Source organism: Suricata suricatta, chromosome 8 (assembly GCF_006229205.1).
Source record: "Suricata suricatta isolate VVHF042 chromosome 8, meerkat_22Aug2017_6uvM2_HiC, whole genome shotgun sequence".
In the NCBI taxonomy this organism is placed as follows: domain Eukaryota; kingdom Metazoa; phylum Chordata; class Mammalia; order Carnivora; family Herpestidae; genus Suricata; species Suricata suricatta.
Genome location: NC_043707.1, coordinates 127,169,578 through 127,182,966, shown reverse-complemented (window position 1 = coordinate 127,182,966; position 13,389 = coordinate 127,169,578).

Genomic DNA, 13,389 nt, shown 5'->3' with positions numbered 1-13,389 from the left:
CCCCACTATAAATCTCAACTCAGGGATCCTCTCATTGTCCCTCTCCCATTTACTGGCTTCCCCTAGGGGCCCCCTGGCCACCAGGGCTGGTGGGAGGAGGGTGCAATGTGTCGTGGGCCCCACAAAGGCCTGGCCCGCACACCCCACCCCATAGCCATGTACTGGAAGGGGCTCTGCCTCCCCAGCCCCCCGCCAGAGCCCCACCCCTGGGAAAGCAGAGGGCTCTTGTCTTTAAAGAACCAGGGTTTGCTACTGGAATGGTACAGCGGAGCTGCCCATGCACAGCAGGGAAACGCAACTGCCTATTTTTGTCACTCATTCTTTTTCGTAATGGCATTTAAGGTCATAAAAATCTTGGGTCTCGTCTTGGTTCTGCGCCTCTCTTGCTTGCTGCAGGATCCTGTGAGAGAGATATCACCTCTCAGAGCCTCAGTCTCCTCATCTGTACAATGGACAGCACGTCTCCCTTGCAGGGTGGCTGTGACAATGGCAGGCATATCACAGCATCCAGCTCAAGGCCACCACTCATCAAACTCTGATGGCCCCCTTTCATGGCTGCCTGACCCCATCAATCGCTTGAGTTGTCTTTTCTCTGGGACCAGCCATGGCCCAGAATACTCGCCCCAGCACCCTCCTTTGCAGGCCCCAGAACAAGCCCACATACCTTTGACACTTCAAAGTTTTACCTTTAATCTCTATAGGGAGACAGAAGTGCAGCAGGAGAGCGGGCAGCATCTCTGAGCCATTGTGCAAGCTGTTCCCTGTTCTTGGAATGCCCTTCCCTGCTTAACTCACTGGTGAGCTACTCATCCTTCCAGATCCAGCTGTAATAGCACCTCCTCTGGGGGGAGGGGAGAATCCTCCGAGGCAGGCAGAATCCTACAGCCCCCCCTTGCAGCCTTGACCCCTGAAGGGAGGAAGTACTGCAGAGATGCATCCTGGCGTGTCCTGGTCAGAGCTGTGGGGAGGGTAAGCACGGAGGGAGCGTCTCTGATAGTCCCCTTGCTGCCCTCCCCCCAAACCAGCCTCTACCCTACCTAAGGATCCCTGCAAGGGAATGGGATTCATGGTCTCAGGGATGGGAACTCAGTCCTTTGGACCCTGGACCATGTTAAAAATTAATCTGCAAGTACCTCATGCTACCCTGAGTAGGCCACTCTGCAGAAAGTTCCAGAAGAAGTTGTCCCTCCCCCACCAGCTCTGCCTGATTCCTCTGTTCCCAGAGCTGTGAGAAGGGGAGGGACTGGCCTGGGAGCTCCCCCAGGATGTCTGGAGCGTGGAGGCTATTGCACTCGGGTAGGAAGGAGTTGCTCAGTCAAGAAGGTCCCCAAAGTCCCAGGGTTTATGATAATTATAGCATTCGCCCAACAACAATAGCAATAATAATAATAGCAGCTCAGAGTTAGTGAACATTCAGTATGTGTTAGGTCCCACATGCACTATCTCATTTATCCTCAGAACAAACCCAGTGGGCAGGTGCTGCTGTGACCCCCACTTCACAGATGAGGAAAATGAGGCTCAGAAAGAAGCTACGTAATGATCAAGGCCATGCAGCTAGCCTACTGGTCCCCATGTGGTTTAGTTGTTGCCTCTTTTTTCAAACAAACTTACAAGTAACTCTTATACATGAAACAGAAAAGATCAGGGCTTTATTAGCGCATGTGTCTTGTTTGGTTCAGACGTATTCATTTATTTTATCTAAGCCAATCACAGAACCAGGAGCCTGTTGTAATTTTTTGAAAATCTCGAGCTTGAGGTCTTGGCTGATCTTTCAATCCTACAGCAGCTGGACTTAGTCTCCAGAGGATTTCCATGTTTTGTATGAATGGGCAGCTCGAGAAAATCCTCACTCTCCCAAAGGTACCCATTTGTGAGCAGTTCGCCTGCAGTAGCCCAACACTCTCTAATTGATCTGATTCAGAAACTTAAAAAAGGCGCAATAGTCACATTTTATTTAAAAATGAATCAGTTAGAGGTGCCTGGGTGGCTCTGTCTGTTAAGCATCTGACTTCAGCTCAGGTCATGATCTCATGGTCCGTGAATTCGAGCCCTGCATCGGGCTCTATGATGACACCTCAGAGTCTGAAGCCTGCTTCAGATTCTGTGTCTCCCTCTCTCTCTGCCCCTCCCCTGCTCATACTCTCTCTCTCTCTCTCTCTCTCTCTCTCTCTTAAAAATAAACATTAAAAAATTCTCACAAGAAAAAAAATGGTAACAATATATGGTGATGGATGTTAAGTAGACGTGATCATTACACAATATATAAAAATATCAAATCATTATGTAGTACACTTAAAACTAAAATCAGTTGCATGTCAATTCCATCTCAATGAAAAAGAAGGGGTTGGGATGTCTGGGTGGCTCAGTCAGTTAAGCATCTGACTTCGGCTCAGGTCATCATCTCATGGTTGGTGAGTTTGAGCCCTGCATTGGCCTCAGTGCAGACAGCTCAGAGCCTGGAGCCCGATTCAGATTCTGTGTCTCCCTCTCTCTCTGCCCCGTCCCTGCTCGTTCTCTCTCTCTCTCTCTTTCTCCCTCTCTCAAAAATAAACATTAAAAAACTTTATAATTAAAGAAAAAAGGTGTTGACTAAGGGGACTAGGTTGGCTTCAGACTCATTTGAAGGACTGGGAAGCATACTCTCTTTCAGGAATAACCACCCCCCTCCGCCCCCAAATCTCACTGCACAGCCAGCCTAGCAGGGGAGCTTATGCCTCCACTGTCACCACTGCTGACGTAAGAACCCTAGGCCCCAGTTACAGTCAGGAAAACTTCCAAGCAGCCATGGGCTGACACTCCTGCTCTGCACCAAGAAGGCAAAGATCATCCCAGCACTAAAGCTTCCACCTCATCCGCCTCAAAGGAACTGAAACACCTCCGGCAGGGCATCCAGGAAAGCCACTTGGCCACCTCCTGCCAGGACTCCACCGTACATTTCCATTTACCTCTCCCTGGAAGAAGCCAAGTGATATATGGAACTTCTAGCTGCAAGAGAGTCTGGAAATGTCCCATCTAGCATTCCAGCCTCCACCGCGGAGGTCATGATGCGAGGAGCTTGGGAGGGGTGCTGAGCAGGGTCAGTCTTCAGTACTTGCCACAGTCCACTCCTTAGTTCCTCAACATCCAGCACCACCTTACTTTCCATCCTTTTGAAAAATATTTGTTTATTTTTGAGAGACGGGGGAAGAAGGGGAGGAGCAGAGGGAGGAGACAGAGGATCCAAAGCAGGATCTGCACTGACAGCAGAGAGCCCAATGAGGGGCTCCACCTCAAGAAATGTGAGATCATGGCCTGAGCCAAAGTCAGAAGCTTAACTGATTGAGCCACCCAGGTGCCCCCATCCTAGTTTTCATTCTTACTCTCCCATAAAACAGCCACGAGATGTTACAACCCAGCCTAAAGCAAATGTATCTCAATCAAACAAGAGCATCTTTGTCCTTCCCTCGGAAAACCAAATCCTAAGGGCTGGTAGTAACTTCATCCAGCTCTCACCCCAGGGAGCCTGAGTCATGTTCTCCTCTTCATAGTCTTAATGTTATATTTATTTTTTCTTGAGAAAGAGAGTGCAAGAGCGGGGAGGGCAGGGGGTGGGGAGACAGAGGATCCAAAGCGGGCTCTGCACTGACAGCACTGAGCCTATGTGATCATGACCTGAGCCAAAGTCAAACACTGAGCCAACTGAGACTCTCAGGCCCCGCTCTTCTCTAGTCTTAACCCCATCTTTATATCCTGTAATCTATGCACTTAATTGTAAAGTTTACCCCCAACAAACCACACTATCCAAAATGGCAGAGGAAGGAGGGACAGATGGCACCATCAGGAAACATATACATGGCTTAGTAAGGAAAGAACACATAAATGAGTGGTGTGATTCCCACTTCTGTCACAGGAATAAGGCACTTAAAACATCCTTCCTCTACTATTTATTCCATGTTCCCTTTGCCTTCAGCAACACCTCATGTGGTCAGGGTTTTTAACCTAATGGGATGATCTGAGCTTCATTCAGGAGGAACGTGAGCCCACAGATGTCCTGCTCATTCTTGGAATTAGAAAGCACCCCCGAGGATTTCAGGGGATCCAGAGACACACATCTCCCTGTCCCCACGGTGCAGCAGCAACTATATTTCCCCCTTGACAACCAGAATCAATCACTCCAGCCAACACAGAACCACCCCTGGCCCTACTTTCCCCTCCTGTTCATCTAGAGCATTTGGAGTCTGAAATGGCCAGATATTGGTTTCAGTTTCCAAATAAGTAGGACCTCTGTGGATTGCCCTGGTGGAAATGTTCTTCCTGAGCATATGAAGACCTCTAAACTAGCAGAGCCCAAGGTCTTGTGGGGCAAAAATTTTAGAAGTAATCCAGCTCAAGATTCCCTGATCCATGAATTCTGGAAGAGAGAGAAATATCATTGTGCGTTGGTTACTGATTCAGGACATACGCCAACTCTAGGCCAGTGCTTCAGATTCATACAAGGCTGTCTTCTGGCAGATACTAATCCATTCACCAACCCATAAAGCAAAATGATTCTGGTAATAAGAGCATGTGGTAAGACCAGTGAGTCTCATGCTTACCTATCACTTTCTTTACTACTTTTGCTGAAAAATGAGGTCTCTGATTAAAAGCAATGGTATTTGGACTACCATGATTGTGAGTAAGACATTCAGTAAATCTACTAATGATGTTGCTGGCAGAGAATGCAAACCCATACCCAGAATAAATGCCTATTCTCAGGAGGGCAAATTAATCCTGCCTCCATAATGAAAGGAATCCAGTGTAACCAACCTGCCACCAGATGGCAGGTTGGTCCTCTCCAGATCAGGTACCATACTGAAGGCTCAGAGCCACTGCTGACAGTTGGACCCTCAACCCTGGTGAGGAGACTTGCTATTATTCACTCAATATCCACCATCCTCTTTTTCTTTAGTAAAAATAACCCTGATTTTGTTGATGCCATCCATGTGCGCATCTGAAAGCATTTCCTAGCTTCTCTTTCTATTAGGTGAGACCACATAACTAAGTTCTGGCTAATGAAATGTAAGTAGAGATGCATCCTTTTTTACTCTTCTACCATTCATCCTGCTGCTCAGAATGAGTTTGTAAATGCTAATGCTCCATTTAGCCACCTTGGGTCATAAGATGAACTTGAAGATGGAAAGTACAAGCTAAGAAGGTGGAAACTGGGTCCCTGATAACTGTGAAGTCCTAAACTAAAAGAGAGATAAAACTGTATGTTATTTAATCCATTATCATTTGGTGTTTTTAAAATATAAGTTAAATATAATTCTAACTGATATTTATATAATGAATAAGATGTCTGAGGAAATCTAAAACATAACAATAATTACAATAAATATAAATGGACTGAAGTATCTGATCAAAAGACAGAGATTTTCAGAAGAGTTTTTTAAGTGACTATTAATATGTCACTTATAACGGATTCACTTACAACAAAGGACCAAAAGATTAAGAATAAGGCGGGCGTTCTTGTCTTAGCACCCATGGACTCTCAGTGAGTCATTGGAGAAAATTCAAGGAGACTGTGAACTTGGAAGGAAAAAATACGCCTTTATTTTCACTAACCTCTAACTAAAACTTAGCATTCCTGTTATTTATAAATGGAGACAACAAATCACAGAAATATTAGTGCATCTGTGACTTTGTTACCAATGTAAAACATAAATATTTTCATATCACTTTATTGTAGTATCCTAAAATATCACTACATCAAAATCATAGTAGTTGTTAAGCCAACTGTTAGATCTTGATATTTAATACGTTAATAAAAAACTAGATGGGGGCCTCTGAAGGGTTCTCAGTTGAGCATCCAACTCTTGATTTTTGGCTCAGATTGTGATCCCAGGGTTGTGGGATCCCTGTGTCAGTCTCTGCACTACATGTGGAGCCTGCTTAGGATTCTTTCTCTCTCCTTCTGCCTCTCTCCCCCACTCATGTGCCCTCTCTCTCTAAAATAATTTTTAAAAACACATACCTTATTACAAATATTTTGATTATCCTGATAACTATTTCAATACAGTTGGGATGCATTATAATTCCATGTATTAAAAAAATATTATTTTGAAAAGGGTTCATAGGTCTTACTAGGTTGCCAAAGGGATCTGTGGCACAATAAAAGCTAAGAACTCCCAAAGTAAAGGGATTCCAATGTTATTAACATTAATTTCAGGAAAAAATGTTTTAACTGTGAGAAACAAAAAGGGACATTCTATATAAGCAAAATAATTGATAAATCAAAATGATATAATGATAACAAACATACAGGCACCTAACAATATATATTCAAAAAATAGAAAATGAAAACTAGTCTCTTCAACAAATGATGTTGGGAAAACTGGACAGCTACATGCAAAAGAATTAAACTGGACCACTTTCTTTCACCATACACAAAAATAAACTCGAGATAAATTAAATAGAGGCACCTGGCTGGCTCAGTTCTCCGTGGTTGTAGAGATTACTTTAAAAAAAAATCTTTTGAAGCTCCTGGGTGGCTCAGTCAGTTAAGTATCTGTTTCTTAATTTCAGCTTAGGTCATGATCTCACAATTCGTCAGATCGAGCCGTGTGTCAGGCTCTACACTGACTGCTCAATAGAGCGGAGCCTGCTTCAGATCCCCCTCACCCACTCACATTCTCTCTCTCTCTCTCTCTCTCTCTCTCTCTCTCTCTCTCTCTCTCTCTCTCTCCTTACAATCCAATAATCACACTACTGGACATTTACCCCCACAATACAAAAACACTAATTCAAAGGGATACACACACCCCTATGTTTATTGCAACACCATTGACACTGGCCAAATTATGGAAGCAGCCCAAGTGTCCATCAATAGATGAATGGATAAAGAAGATGTGGTATATATATATATGTGTGTGTGTGTGTGTGTGTGTGTGTGTGTGTGTGTGTGTGTGTATGATGGATATTATTCAGCATAAAAAAGAATTAAACCTTGCCATTTGCAACAACATGATTGGAGTTAGAGGGTTTGGTGCTAAGTGAAGTAGGTCAGTCAGAGAAAGACAAATACCATCTAATTTCACTCATGTGTGGAATTTAAGAACAAAACAAATGAACAAAGGAAAGAAAAAGAGAAAAAGAGACACAAGCCAAGAAAGAGATTCTTTCCCCCCCCCCATATTTTTATTTAAATTCTAGTTAGTTAACATATGATGCAAAATTGGTTTCAGGAGTAGAATTCAGTGATTCATCACTTATATACAACACCCAATGCTCAACATAACAAGTGCCCTCCTTAATACCCATCACCCATCTTGCCCATCCCAGACCTGTCTCCCTCCAGCAACCCTCAGTTTGTTCTCTGTATTTAACTTTCCTTCCCTTATGTTCATCTGTTTTGTATCTTAAATTCCATGTATGAGTGAAGTCATATGATATTTGTCTTTCTCTGACTAGTTTCACTTAGCTTAATACACTCTAGTTTCATCAATGTTGTTGCAAATGGCAAGATTTCATTCTTTTTTTATTGCTGAGTAATGTTCCATTGTAATATATATACCATATCTTCTTTATCCATTCATCAATCGATGGACATTTGGACTCTTTCCATACTTTGGCTATTATTGATAGTGCTGCTATAAACCATTGAGGTGCATATACCCCTTAGAAACAGCACCTGTATCCTTTGGATAAATACCTAGTAGTACAGTTGCTGTGTCGTAAGGTAGTTCTTTTTTTTAATTTTTTTTACATTTATTTATTTTTGAGAGGCAGAGAGAGAGAGACAGAGCACAGGTGGGAGAGGGCCAGAGAGAGACAGAGACACTGAACCTGAAGCAGGCTCCAGGCTCCATGTTGTCAGCACAGAGCCTGACACAGGGCTCGAACTCACAAACCGTGAGATCATGACCTGAGCCAAAGTCAGACACTTAACCGACTGAGCCACCCAGGTGACCCAGGGTAGTTTTGTTTTTAACTTTTTGAGGAACCTCCATACTGTTTTCCAGAGTAGCTGCACCGGTTTGCATTCCCACCAGTAGTGCAAAAGTGTTCTTCTTTCTCTGCATCTTCGCCAGCATCTGTTTGTTGCCTGGGTTGTTAATGTTAGCCATTCTGACAGGTGTGAGGTGGTATCTTGTTGTGGTTTTGACTTGTATTTCCCTGATGATGATCGATGTTGAGCATCTTTTCATGTGTCTATTAGCCATCTGGATGTCTTCTTTGGAGAAGTGTCTATTCATGTTTTGCCCATTTCTTCACTGGATTATTTGTTGGGTGTTGAGTTTGATAAATTCTTTATAGATTTTGGATACTAACCCTTTATCTAATATGTCATTTGCAAACATCTCCCATTCCATTAGTTGCTTTTTAGTTTTCCTGATTGTTTCCTTCACTGCGCAGAAGGTTTTTATTTTGATGAGGTCCCAATAGTTCATTTTTGTTTTTGTTCCCCTTGCCTCCATAGATGTGTTGAGTAAGAAGTTGCCGTGGCTGAGGTCAAAGAGGTTTTTGCCTGGTTTCTCCTCTAGGATTTTGATGGCTTCCTGTCTTACGTTTAGGTCTTTCATCCATTTTGAGTTTATTTTTGTGTACAGTGTGAGAAAGTGGTCCAGATTCATTCTTCTGCATGTTGCTGTTCAGTTTTCCCAACACCACTTGCTGAAGACACTGTCTTTATTCCTTTGGATATTCTTTCCTGCGTTGTCAAGATGAGTTGGCCATATGTTTGTGGGTCCATTTCTGGGTTCTCTATTCTGTTCCATTGATTTAACTCTCTGTTATTGTGCCAGTACCATACTGTCTTGATGATTACAACTTTGAAGTCTGGGATTGTAATGCCTCCAGCTTTGGTTTTCTTTTTCAGGATTGTTTTGGCTATTCAGGATCTTTTCTGGTTCCATACAATTTTTAGAATTGTTTGTTCTAGCTCTGTGAAGAATTCTGGTGTTATTTTGATAGGGATGCATTGAATATGTAGATTGCTTTGGGTAGTATCAACATTTTAACAATATTTATTCTTCCAACCCATGAGCATGGAAAGCTTTTCCATTTTTTTGTGTGCCTTCTTTAATTTCTTTTATAAGCTTTCTATATTTTTCAATGTATAGATTTTTCACTTCTTTGGTTAGGTTTATTCCTAGGTATTTTATGATTTGGGTGCAACTGTAAACAGGATTGATTCCTTGATTTCTCTTTCTGCTGCTTCATTATTGGTGTATAGAAATGCAACTGATTTCTGTACACTGATTTTATATTCTGCAATTTTGCTGAATTCATGGAATAGTTCTAACCATTTTTTGGTGGAATCTTTTGGGTTTTCCACATAGACTATCATGTCATCTACAAAGAACGAAAGTTTGACTTCCTCCTTGCTGATTTAGATGCATTTTGTTTCTCTGTGTTGTCTGACTGCTGAGGCTAGGATTTCTTTTTTTTTTTCTTAATATAGTTTATTTATTTTTGAGATAAAGAGAGACAGAGCACGAGTAGGGGAGGGGCAGAGAGAGAGAGGGAGACACAGAATCAGAAGCAGGCTCCAGGCTCCCATCTGTCAGCACAGAACCTGATATGGGGCTCGAACACACGAACCACGAGATCATGACCTGAGCTGAAGTTGGATGCTTAACCAAATGAGCCACCCAGGTGCCCTGAGGCTAGGACTTCTAACATGTTGAATAATAGTGGTAAGAGTGGACGTTCATGTCATGTTCCTGACTTTAAGGGGGAAGCTCTCAGTTTTCCCCATTGAAGATAATATTAGCAGTGAGACTTTCATATATGGCTTTTATGATCTTGAGATATGATCTATCCTGACTTTCTTGAGGATTTCTATCAAGAAACGATGCTGTACTTTGTCAAATGCTTTCTCTGCATCTATTGAGAGGATCATGTGTTTCTTATTCTTTCTTTTATTAACATGATGTATGGTATTAATTGATTTGCAGATATTGAACCAGCCCTGCATTCCAGGTATGGATCCCACTTGATTGTGGTGAATAATTCTTCTAATGTATTGTTGGATCCTCTTGGCTAGAATCTTGAGAGTTTTGGCATCCATGTTCATCAGGGAAATTGGAGAAATTGTAGTTCTCCTTTTTAGTGGGGTCTTTCTCTGGTTTTGGAATCAAAGTGATGCTGGACTCATAGAATGAGTTTGGAAGTTTTCCTTCCACAAGAAACATTCTTAACTGAAGAAAACTAACAGATGGTTACCAGAAAGGAGGTGAGGAGAGGAAGATGGGTGAAATAGGTGAGAGGAATTGAGTTGGTTGAGCATCCTACTCCTGGTTTCAGCTCAGGTTATGATCTCACAGTTTGTGATTTCAAGGACTGCGTCAGGCTCTGCAGTGACAATGCAGAGCCTTCTTGGGATTCTTTCTCTCTCTCCCTCTCTCTCTTTTCCTCCCTCACTTATGCTTTCTCTGTCTCTTAAAATAAATAAATAAACTTTAAAAAAGAATTAAAAAAAGAGTACACTTACTGTGATGAGCACTGAGAAATGAAAAGAATTGTTGAATCACTGTATTGTGCACTCGAAATTAATATAACACTGTATGTTAATATACTGGAATTAAAATTTAAAAAATAATTAAAAATATAAAGCAACAACTAATATGAATACATGAGAAAATACATATATATAAAATAACATGTATATACATGTATGCATAATGTATATACAATGAATAGAGATGCTAACACATCTCTCCCAGAAACTAATAAATCAATTAGATACAAACAAAAAGGTAAAGTTTTTTGAACACCTTGATTAATAAGTTCCAAATATCATACAGAACTTTATGTCTAACAAACCTAAAATCCACAAATTTTTCTGTACCTATGGAACACACACAAAGATCAACCAATTGCTAAGTCAAAAAATTGATATATCAGAAATTTCAAAGATAATAATAAAATACCATAGAGGTGCCTGGGTGGCTCGGCTGATTAAGCATCTGACTTTTGATTTCAGCTCAGGGTCATGGTCTCACAGTTCATGAGCTGGTGCCCCACATCAGGCTCTGTGCTAACAGCATGAGTCTGCTTGGAATTCTCTCTCCCTTTCTCTCTGCCCCTCCCCTGCTCACATACTCTCTCTCTCTCTCTCTCTCTCTCTCTCTCTCTCTCCCCCCCCCCATAATAAATAAACATTTTTAAAAATAATAGAATACCATATATAACTTTCAGCCAACGATTTTGAAAATTTAGATGAAATTCTTTAATAGAACACAGACATTTAGGGTACCTGAGTGGCTCAGTCAGCTAAGCATCTGATTCTTGGCTTCAGCTCAGGTCATGACTTCACAGCTCATGGGTTCAAGCCCACTGACAGTGCAGAGCCTGCTTGGGATTCTCCCTCTCTCTCTCTCTCTCTCTCTCTCTCTCTCTCTCTGCCCCTCCTCCATGTACTCTCTAAATAAATAAATAAAAATTTATATAAACACACACACACACACAACTGGTTTACTAAAACTGACACAAGAAGCAATAGAAAACCCAAATAGATTTACAATTTTTAAAGAAATTTGGGGCGCCTGGGTGGCTCAATGAATTAAGTGTCTGACTTCAGCTCAGGTCATGATCTCACCACTCGTGGGTTCAAGCCCTGCGTTGGTCTCTGTGCTGAGAGCTCAGAGCCTGGAGCCTGCTTCAGATTCTGTGTCTTCCTCCCTCTCTCTCTCTCCTCCCCCATTCATGCTCAGTCTTTCTCTCTCAAAAATAAATAAACATTAAAAAACTTAAAAAAAAAGAAATTAAATTAATAGTTTAATTTTTTTTTAAGACAACATGAGACTCACGATGGTTTTACAGAAAAATTCTTCCCAAACATCAGGGAATAGACTACTTCAACCTTATACAAATTCCTGCAGAGGCCAGATAAGAGAGGTTTCAGACAATAATTGAAACACTCACTCTAAAATTTATATAGAAATGCAAAGGCATGAAGGAAAAGGAAAAGGTAGGAATATTTGGCCTCTAGAAATCAAAACTTATTATAAAATTATAATAATAAATACAGGTAAGATATGAGTGTAGGAATGAAATATTCATCAATCGAACATAATAGAGACAAACCCATTTCCACTCATATAAATTTGCTTTTTGGCATTGTAGATCCCTTGGGAGAGGAAGGAACATTCCGTTCGTGGTGCTGAGATCATCGGTTATCAATATGCAAAAAATTCAGTTGGATCCCTGCCTTACACGAGAATTAATTCAAATTAATTCCAGATGAATCAAAGACTTAAAAGTGAAAAGTAAAACTCTGACGCTTTTCGGAAAACATTCCCATACAAATCCTTTTAAGGATCCGTGTGAGAGTATCTCTGTTTACTAGAGCTGGAATCACTGCAGCTCAAGGTAAACACGCATCTGATTTCACGAAGTCCTGCTATGTTTCTCTCTGGAAGGCTGTACTAATTTGAAATCCCGGCAGCGGTACATGAGAGTTCCAACCTCCCCTTATCTTTAGGCCTGTCACCATCCTGCTTTTTTTTTTTCCTCTTTGCCATTCTGATCGGTGTAAAATAATCCCTCCTCTTAATTTCTGTGACTCTAAGGAGGTTGAGCAAATACCTCCTTGGTTATTTGCATTTCCCCTCTGCAAACTGCCTATTGCTGTCCTTTGCCCATCTCTCTATAGAGTTTCCTGTCTTTTTCTTGTCAATTTGCCATGAGTTCCTTACATAATCACCATACTGTTTGTTTGCTATTGTTCTAGCCTTTGAAAATATTTTTCCCCAAGTTTTCAACCTTCTGCCAGCTTTCTCTATGAAGCTGAACAAAACTCTTTTATATATTTATTTTTTTGTGACTATCTTTGAAGATGTGCAGATCATCGTACAGAAGTTCTTTCCATCCCCATTTCTTCTGTAAAACACCTGTTCAAGTCCTTTGCCTACTATACGATTAGGATATAGATGGATCTGTGCACCCAGCTCCAATGTAGGGGATGGCGTTGTTCTCCACACAGCCAACAGCAAGCAATTCTCAGACTCCAGTTGGGTGTCCTTCAGTTAGACTCAATTCTGGCACTCTCTGCCTGGAGATAGCATCAGATTACACGGGTTAAGGGTTCAAAGCTACAGGAAGCGCCCCGCCCTCCCAATTTCAGGCACCAGTTGGACTCTCAGATTGTCACCTCTACTTCTGACCAACCAGCTACAGATGTAAGGTTCCAATGACCCCTCCATAGGTTCCATTAATTTGCTAGAACAGCTCACAGAACTCAGAGAAATGTTTAACTTACTAGATCACCAGTTTATTATGAAAGGATACAGCCAGATGGAAGAGATGCACAGGGCCAGGTATGAGAAAGGGACATGGAGCTTCCGTGTCCTCTGCAGGTGAGTCACTCTCCCTGAGCCTCCGCGGGTTCACCATTTTGGAAGCTCTCCAAACTCCTTCCTTTTGGGT